A 9,955-nucleotide genomic window follows, 5' to 3' on the forward strand; every position below is an offset into this window, starting at 1 on the left:
CTATGGGAGCTCTCTGCTCTGTGGGCGCTCTGGCAGCAATCTCCTCGATTTTCCAACAGCTCCTAAGACTTCCTGGAACTGCTTAACACACTTCAATCATCTCCAGGCGCTTAAAATCGCTCCGTCTTCTCCGCCTCTCCTCCCTTCACAGCTGAACTCCAAACACATAACCTCTTTCAGTCACTTGAGGGAAATCAAATCCTCCATCTTCACGTAGATCCGCCGCAGCTAATCAGACCCATCTCAGACAGCCGGGGCAGAGCACGTAATTAGCACTATAGCTGTGTTTACAGGCAATAATCTCATTATTGTCCTCCTCTGATTATCTCAACAAATCCACTAAGTTGTTTACATGCAGAGTGGGAAAATGGCATGGTAATAATTTGATACATGTTAATGATTTAATAATTACATGTTAATCCTTCTTGGTATTTTGTTATTGATTAAAATTAAAACTCTGCCAGCAAAGAAACACAAATGATCCTTATTCTTGAAGATATAAATGTAGATGCATTGTGAAATGATCTTCTAACAGCTTTAATTTCACACACCACTCACATGCTTAAATACACTTAACTGATATTCCTGTAGGTGATATCTATTTAATCAGCGCAGATAATGAGTTTTCACCCTGTGGGATTTTTCTCCAACAATCACACAGGTAGTTTATTTTACTTCCTCTGCTTTACATGAATGTGTCTACTGACTGCTGTTTTAGCACATCTAAATCACTAAACAGCAGCAACTTCCTTAGTGGAAGTTTTATCTTGTTTGCTGAGGTATTTTGGTGCTGGGTTTATGTTTTGTTGGATTTTATGTTCATTGTTTAATTCAAGCCAGTCTTGTTTTGTCTGCAGCAGCTCATAATGTTATTTTCTAAACCAGTAAAAACTTATGACCTGTCTGCATCCTTTCATAAGAGAAATATTTTGCCCTGTAATAAGTCATTTTTTACTTACTTTTTATCTGGACTTTTCCTATTCTAAATCAAACTTAATGCAATACACAGTTTTAAAGATTTATTTTTAAAAATTTACATTTTATTTTTAATCATCTGTGGAATGGCAAACACGTTTATTGGTGTAGCCCATGCATAATTCACTGGTTTTGGATTTTCAACCAAAAAACATTTTTTATTTTCATTGTTTTTAATTTAGTGGATTGCAGTATAGCCTGCAGCAGTATCATTAATTCTTTTAACTATATATATTTTTAATATCCACTTTCCTTTCTCAATATCTGCAAGAATTGTGGCCTGAAAGCAAAACAAATGTCCTCAATGATGTCTAGAAAGGAAATTCAACTGAAATAAATACAGCAATGTCAAACCAAATTTTAAGCCTCTTTAAGAAAGGCTTAGCAGAATTAAAAACATGTGTGGTCTAAACTTTGTTATAGGCTAGGTTTTAAGTCTTGCCAGTGACAAATCTGATCTGAATTTGAATAGTTAGACAGTTCTATCCAGTTGCCTCAAATGTTCATCAGAAAAGGACCAGCAATTCCTGCCCTTGTGGTCTGAACATTAAAACCTTGAGGACCTGAATAGAGAAATGAACGCATGGGGTAAGTTGTTATTCTTTTTTTGAAATTCCCAAAACCCATACAGTTTTTTTTTTATGAAACCATGGTTGTTCAAAGCAACAAAGGCTTGAAGTTATATATTTTTCGATTCATATTCAACCAAGCAAAGCTAACTACACTGAGTTCTGAAGGCTCCCATAAAGCAAATACATTGTGTGCCTTTCGAAAACAACTGCAGTCTGTTCATAAATAAAACTTGAAATTAGCGGCTAATATTTTTGCAACGACTTTCTGTTTCTGAAGCAAACACACATAAACAGGCTGGCCCAGACCTGAGCCATAAGTATTGCATAACAGCAAATGAATGCCTTATAAAACTCAGAGGCGAAAAATTCTCCAGTGAGCCTGAGATTTGTCTGACATAATGTATCAGGAGACGTATTACCTCAGGGACCGTGGCCCTACCAGGCCAGTCACAATAAATAATGCAACAAAAATACATCATCATGATGTTTCTCTTTATCCAACATGTGTAGCTGTCAGCTTTGATCAATAAGAACTCACTAAAGGCGGTAATATAAATGCACTGGCCTTTTTATGTTTATCCACGCGGTTGAACCAAGAAATGTGGCAGAAAAGTATTTTGATGCAAAATATTTCAGTGTTTAATGTTCAGAACTTTAAGTTTGACCTGGGGGGAGTTTCATTGGTGGGAATACTGTTATCAAGTATATTGTGAGATGGTGGTTAAGAGTAGATATTGCCCAATGATTTTCGCTGGGGTTTCTGTATGAAAGTGACTTGAGAGAGCAATTTGGCTAAAGTGCACTCCACATTCTCTATATGTCCACTCTTTGCACAGCTGAACACCTGTATCACACAAACACACGCACGCACACGCACAATGTAATAAGATCGGGATTTGAAATTCAAATTTCTTTTCTCTCATCTCAGTGTAGAAGTGATCTAAGAACCCACCCATCAATTTTGACTGTCAGATCAAAAAGGTCTTCATTTGCATCAGCTCATATGAATTTTCATCTCATACACAGACTTTCCAATGCAGCTCAACATGATGAGATGTCTATGTAATTAAAACAATTGGGTTGCTGCTGAACTCAGTTTCTCCTCTACAGTGTGGATTTTATTTCTCTTTTATTAGCTCAATATATTATGGATTTTTTTTTTTACTTTGTGAAACCCACTTTCAAAATTGCTTTAGCTGTCAAACTTTTAAAATTGTATTAGGACAAAGAAAATTCAGCTGCTCTTTATGTTAGTTGCTGACTGTTTCAATAACCTTATCCCACTGAAACCTTAAACAAATACTTTTGCTCTATGTCAATTGTTTGATTCTGGTGTCAAATAATCCAAAGAGAATATATTGCTTTCTTGCTTTCACTGATTCAATATTGTTCATAGATTTTTGGAACCTCTGCTTCTCAATATGAAAATACAACATGCAAATCACAAATACTTTATATTTATTATTTTAATCAAATTACATGCACATGAACACAAATTAAAATGTCTTCTATAGATCTGCTTTGTTTGTCATGTTTGTTGGGCTATTTTCGTTATTTGCTAAGGTCATGGTTTTTAAATATTTTGTCACATCCATATTGATAAAATAAAATAAAACAGACGATGTAGAAATGTATGTTTGGGCATATGCATCAATGTTTGGTTTTATCACCCTCTACAAATCTTCTGAAAAGCTTTTTTTAGTTAGATTTTGGTACCACTGCAGAGTAAAATATCTGGGAATCTAAACATGCTCAAAATATGAGCTAACATTACACTTGATTAATGATCTAAGTTAGTGTGTCGATAAAATCCAACCGTGACAAAGAGTAAAAGAAACATACAAAGGCAGGAAATCATGATAAAATAAAGAAAAAAACTACAAGCTGATGAAAACATTAGATCTGTTTGGGCCAATGAAGAAGCTGAAGCATCACTCAAACTGAGAGCAAACACAAAACCCATCATCTTTGTCTTCTGTTTTCACTTCATGGGAAAATAATACATTAACTGTTTATTTCACTATGTCATCCTTTTTGTATTCCCATGAAGGCACTCATATTTGATTTATGGATCTTTGTTCAGAAACCTAGGCTAAAGTTAATCTATAACAGCTTCTTCCTAGACAATCAGTGGGTACAATAGCAAACCACTGGAGCTACAAAGTTCAATCAATCATTGGGAAAATAGAAACTCCAAACCTACCAAGAAATGGATGTCTACTGAAACTGACTGACCAGGCAAGGTGAGCATCATTTATAGAAGTAGCCTGCAGGTCCGCAGCAATTCTGGAGGACCAGAAGAACTCCATGGTGTAGATGAGAGAATGCTATTGGCAGATTAGAAATGAAAGTTTTCACCTGCAGGAAAATTAGTCATTAGGAAGCTGGTGGGTGTAATGATACAATGAGGATTCTCTATTCAGCTTGTTTAACATTTAAAGGAACGTTTAAACAATTACAATATTAATTCAAATTACTAAAAATGAAATGCAGTTGAATCTGTCATTGTTATTGTTTAAAAAACATGAGTAAAAGATTTTTGACAGATTTGTGTTTTATCATGTCTGTCAAAATGACAGACAACAAAAAAAGTTTTTTTTAGATGTGTAACCACAACATCTGATGTAATTTCACTTTGGTTAGCCTGGTTGATTTGCTCCAAAGCAGTCGACTGCTTTTTTTCCTTTTTTTTTTTTTCGTCAGTTAACAAGTTCACTCAAAATTCGTATTACAGGTGGATGGAAACATAACTAATGCAGAGCTACATTGCAAAGATTAAGAAAAATTATAATTTGTTTGTTAAAAGGCACAAGTGGACTCCAGACCTAAACCTCAATGAGAGAATGTGGCAAAACTTGAAAAACAATATTTACAGATGCACTCCATCGAGTTTTTATTGCTTAATGAGGAAGAATGTCTCCTTCGTTGTACAAAGATGGCAAAGAGATGCATAGAAAGATAACTGCAGTGTCAAGTGCTTCCACAAACTATTGACATGGGATGGTAGAAATCACATGCACCCTTTTCAGTTAGTTTTTATAGAAAAATAAACAAACCCATGTAGCATTTCCTTTCAAATTTACACACTACCTCATGCTAATGTTACTTGAAGTCAGAATACAATAGACTACAGTTTGTGGTTTCTTTTACATCAGCACTGTTTTACTGAACATTAATGTCTTAAACTGCTTTTGGATCTTTCAAATGTTGACTTATATATTAGCTCCTTCTATCTATGTGATCAGCGCCATGAGCTCAGCAGAGCTCTCTGAATTAGAAGTCTGCTTCCAATAATAAAGGCAACACAGAGAAAGATGAAGCTACAAACTGAGCTCCGTTCCTCAGGTGGGCAGGCCACAGAGATCCACGGTATCCAAAGCTCTGAGGACTTTTTTTTTTTATGTGGCATCTTTTTGATGTAAAAGTCAAGGAGTGCTCTATATTCTACAGGCAGCCTGGCCTCAGCCTGACTGCCCGGTAATAGCCTATGATCAGAGATCTATTACTCTCTTCTTAGAAAGGGGATTTGGGGAGCTTGGTCATTTGCCATTTTAAATTGGTCTGTACTTCTGCTTCCTGGCCCGATGAGACAAGATCGCTCAGTTTTAATTTATGTGGGCAATATATTTCCATCAACAAATTGGAGTTGTTTTCAAAGAATTCAGTTTTGAATACGGATGTGGGTTTTTGTTGCAGCAGGGAATCGGGGAAATGGTTTTAAATGCATATTAGGGAATGATGGAACATGTCAGCAGGGACCATGGGGCGGTGTTGAAGTTCCTCAGGGCAGCGCTCCCTCCCAGTTGGGTCCTTACCTGCCCAAACATTTTAGCATCATCCCTCTGTGAGAGGCACAGAGGAACGTTTGGAATACATTTCGCTAAGGTAGCATCCCAGATTAGCCTATTCATCTCCTCCGTGCTTTACCTGCTCTCTTTTCTCAGCAGGAGGCCATAGTTGTGTCACTCCTGTCTCCTTTATCGTTTCCCCTCAGACAACACTGTCCGTGCTGATCAGCCTCACCGCTGCTCAGCACCAAACACGCAGGACAGAAGGAATGGAGAAGAGAGGGATTAGCATCTTGTGGCAAGACCATGAATAAATTCAACACGCAGGGAGGAAAGAAAAAAAAGACTGCGACCCAGCTGTTTCAGGCACATTTCATATTACCATGTTCCTCATGTGAGGCAATAAGTGTGTGAATGAAAGCAATGCATTTTACATTTTCATTTCCTCTCCCTTTCAACTCTGGCAGCTGCAGAGTTTTATTTGTCTGAGCTAAAAAGCTCTGTTATAATTCAACATTTTTTTTCAGCCTATAGGTAATGTTCTCACTCAAGCTGTCGACACTCACCCCTATTGCTACAATAACTAAGCACCAGGTGTGCATGCCAACACTATTAAATTTTTATTTTGCACAGCAGAAATCCTTATTGAAGGGTATCAAAGAATTGAAAACTGAATTTGTGTTAAACAGTCCAGGTTTTATGTTTCATTACTGTGACTGAGTCACCTAATAAAATCTTGACCGTAAGGAGCATGTTCGCCATCACAAAACGTACGTATTTCCCCCGATAATATTACATGTCTTCAAAGTATATTTACAAAAGATGTGCATAAATGTGTTGTGTCTCCTTTGCTTTGACTTTGAAATAAAATCCAGCGGATCCTCATGAAATAAAAGCAATACTAAAAGATTTTCTTCAGACATTTTTAACTGTCAAAGTGTAAAATATAATATACTTTTAATGGTATTTTTTTATTAATTGTGATTTACCACCAATCGCAAAGCTCACAAAGGTGAGAAAATTATGTTATTTCTTATTTCAAAATTAGTTTCAAACGATACAAATGCCTTACACTCATTTACTCATGACAAAAACTTTGGCCTTCTTATTTTTGAGACAAGGTCAACTGAATAGCGCTTCATAAGACAGACTTCACTTTGAAAGGATTTCAATATTGTGAGTTCTTGTGCCTCATGATCTCATTATATTCTTTGTCTGGCAACTTACCTGTCAAGCACAAGTCACAGGTTCATAACATAAACTATTTGAAAACTGACTCAGGGAATACATTGTGATACTAATGCTGCCCCTGCTGTCACAACATAGGTAGTGCAACCAAGCAAAGTATTCTCACAAAACAGTTGCTGCATGTGCCTTATTTGAACTTTCATCATTATCTTCCATTAATTTAGATTTAAAATTTAAGGTAAGTAATCAGGACAATCTGAGACTGAGAAAAGAGGCCTCGGTGTCATGTTTTTTTATATATATATATATATATATTATATATATATATATATATATATTATATATATATATATATATATATATATATATATATATATATATATATATATGTCAAGAAATGCAGGCAAGAGGTGGGAAATACAGGAATGAAAATATCCAGGTTAGTAAAGATAGGGCAAAAATGCTTTTTGTCCTGTTTCGTTCCCGGCTCTATTGCACTCACCCATTTGTTTTTTGTGGTTTTTGGGAGCCTACATTTAGCATATTTAATGTAATTGCATTGAGTTTTATTACCAAACAGCAGCATTGTCTTTAAAATAAGTCTTGTTGCAATAAACCTTTGCAATACAAAGTTCTATGACACTAGAGGATTTTAGGATTTTGGACTTATTAATTGAATAAACGGATGAAATGCTGCATGAAAAGAAATCATAATTCTCAAGAACTACTGACAACCTACCAACTCTGTGCAAGTCAACCTACAAGTTTGACCAGTGACTTGCAGTCACAACAGGCAGATTACTTACCATTGGCTTTTTGTAGAAAATAACTTTGAATATCAACCTATTTTATTTTAGACACCATTCATAAATTACTTTAAGGCAGCATGGATGTCTTATGATCAAGTCAGTTGCCTGACACTTTTGCTCAGGCAGCTGGTTGCATAAATTAATTAGTATATATTTTTTTTCTCTCACCACATCTCAGGAGGTGCAACTGCATCCCTGCATTGCAAGTTATTTCCAATCGGTTATGTTTAAGTTTGAGTAAAAAGCAAGTCCTGCTACCAAGAGGAAATCCAGAGTTTTTCTGGTTAAATTATGACTTCCACACATGTAGCTCTATTTAAAATGGTTAAAATTGCATTCTGTCTTATAATTTTAGAATCAATTGAGAACTTAAGTATCATCTTGAAGTTTGTCCACATCTATAAGAACCTTTACTTGTTCCACTTTGCTTCCAATAAAGATATTTTAAATATATCTTTATTTAAAAAACATTTGGGAAGTGGAAAAGTAAAGGTTTTATTATTGTCCTTTTTAATTGTCTTATCCCTATTTATTTTTTTACATGTACTGTGATGTGCTCTTTTCATGTAAACTTTTCTTCACTAATGTCAGAGACTTTCAGATGGCTACAAAACACATCTCAATGAAGTTATTTCAGCTAAAATATTAATACCTGGCATTAGGATGAAGGGTGTATTGTCACTTAAACCTAATCCCCAATTATGCCCTTTTCCCCTCTTTATATTCACTTACATTTACACTACTGTAAGTATAAGTGACTATATGTATTGATTCCAATAAATGTCACCATATTATGAAGTGATATTTGTTGACACATGGTTGAAAATGATGTACACGTCCACTTTACTAAAGCTAATGTGATCTTTAGGCTAAGACCTGGCTTTCAGCAAGGGGCTCTCTTGCATAGATGCTGGTTTATCGCTCATGCATGTTGTCAACTCCTTTCAACAACCGGGTGTTCCTGCAGAGATAACATCTAATCTCCCATTAAACAACTAGACAACTTGTACAAAACCTTATCAGTGCCACAACGTGTGTCATGACAGCCTGAGCTACATTAACAGAGTGTGCTGAGTCTGAATGAAAGATAGCAACAATTATCCAGTCACTTGATATTAGGCTGCAGCAAGATATATTTAATAAGGCCAGAGCAGCAGAATGATGCTGCACTTGTAAGGTTTTCGTGGGACATCCAGTGACTGTCACTGCCTTTGTTGACCTAATTCAATTTTCTTTTCAATTACCTGTAGTATATTACCATCAGAGTCGTTGTTATTGTGGTATAAATCACCCAGGTGGACCCTGTGGCTAGAGCAGACAGGCACCCCTATGGGTGATGTAGAGCTGTGTCTTGTCTGGCCCCTGTCTCCCTTAAATATATTTTAAATTAAAGGACTAGAACACAAACGTTCACAACCCACTTTTTAGCAGCCAATCTGTGCTGCTGGGACTCTTCATAGGTATAATTAGTGGCTCTGGAAGTACTCAGACAAAACTGAAAGGAGAGAGAAAATGTTTTGGGATTAAGAGGCTTTCCTCTAAGGGCTGAATAAATAAAAATGCATTGCTCAAAGCTGATGGTTGTTTCCACTCATCAAATTGTTCTTTACACCCAAAAAGCCAGTGACGGGTTCATTGGGTTGATGGTTGATCAGTGAGTTGGGGGAGGGGGAGGATTCACTGGTTTGTGTTTTTCTTTCACCTTGGTGTCTGGCAAATACTTGAGCATTGATTTTTTCAAGAGGTAAGAATCATGAGCAACCAGGTTTGAAAAAACACCCTTTAATCAATAACGGCGATTTATCCAGCATGCTTAATTTGTGTTAAGAATTAGGAAAGCTAGAGTTTGGTGTGAGCACCGACCAAAACTAATACAGTGAGTGGATGCTAAATGAAATGTCATGAAAGAGAACAGGCTTTTGAAAGGTCATGCGCATCAGCGAGGAAGGTGTTTTTGGCTTGTATTGACAGGCCAACGTAAGGTTAACAAGCTGAGTTGAGGTGTCTTTTGAGAAGTACGACCTGAGTCTTGACCACATGTCTAGTCAGAGTTTTGAAGTTCATCCATGCACACTGCTAGTTTGTCAGCTTGCTGGTCCTCTGCTCAGATCTCAGAAAAGAAAAGACAAACATAACGATTCAATTTGGAGTTGATTTGGAGTTAATGTACTCTCACGGGCCACTTTGTTAGGTACACCTAGCTATTACCAGGTTGTTACCCTTTTGTCTTCAGAACTGCCTTTGTTCATTCTCCCATAAATAAAATTATCACCTCTGGACGTGCAAACAATAAGAGGAATAGGTATGAAACTAAACTCCAAATTACCAAGTGCTAACTAAACATATTTCTCTTTCTACATAAAACTCACATAGAACTCATGCATGTGAAAGTTTGGTGAATTTCCTTGTATATTCAGACCTCCAATAAACATTCGAGCAGCAATAGGCCTTCACAGCACAGCACTTTCACTTCCTAGTCCTAATTAAATGTGTCAAGTTATTAGCTGACAGGTTTTGCTAATCTAAAGTAAAGATCAGTGTTTTTAAAATAAGTAGGTATTTTCTATGATAGCAGGTATTCAAAGTTCATATATGACTTTAGTTGAAAAATGTTAAAGCAGTG

The sequence above is a fragment of the Poeciliopsis prolifica genome, unplaced genomic scaffold (genome assembly GCF_027474105.1).
Source record: "Poeciliopsis prolifica strain line A6 unplaced genomic scaffold, Auburn_PproV2 SCAFFOLD072, whole genome shotgun sequence".
Taxonomy (NCBI): Eukaryota; Metazoa; Chordata; class Actinopteri; order Cyprinodontiformes; family Poeciliidae; genus Poeciliopsis; species Poeciliopsis prolifica.